Source organism: Eretmochelys imbricata, chromosome 3 (assembly GCF_965152235.1).
Source record: "Eretmochelys imbricata isolate rEreImb1 chromosome 3, rEreImb1.hap1, whole genome shotgun sequence".
Classification (NCBI taxonomy): Eukaryota; Metazoa; Chordata; order Testudines; family Cheloniidae; genus Eretmochelys; species Eretmochelys imbricata.
In genome coordinates this window covers 170,396,823-170,397,337 of record NC_135574.1, presented here as the reverse complement: position 1 = coordinate 170,397,337, position 515 = coordinate 170,396,823, and positions in this window count along the sequence as shown.

Below are 515 nucleotides of genomic sequence, written 5' to 3'. Positions count from 1 at the left end.
TGAGTGTGCCTGCTTTTTGTAATAGTACTTGCTAACCTTTGGTGGAAGAGGTGATGGATGCGCACCCATCTTGCCAGATGATCCAAGGAACAGCATTGTCATCAGCCTTGAAGGACGTCAGTCACCATTCTCATCTGAAGGATGACTACCTGCTTTGGGCCCCATGGTAGGGAGCGTGGGTGGGGATGTTGAGATCTGAGAGGAAGAAAATGGTAGCTTCTTGAATAACAACGGGACTGGAAAGTTCAAGACCTCATGGGGGCTGGACTTCTCTCTGCTTATCCAGACAACTACACACACAAATCATGGGCTTGGTCCCAAGAGAGATGAAGACCTGCAACTCAGTGGGAGTTGCAGATACTCACCCCTCCTCATACTGATATTCCATAGCCTTCCAAGGAAAATATAACAGATGTCATTCAAATATTTTAAAATCTAAAAGGTCCCTTGGAGGAGTAGAGACCTTGTTGACATGAAGCCCGCTCCAGAAGAGTTGAGGACATGGGAGCAGAATT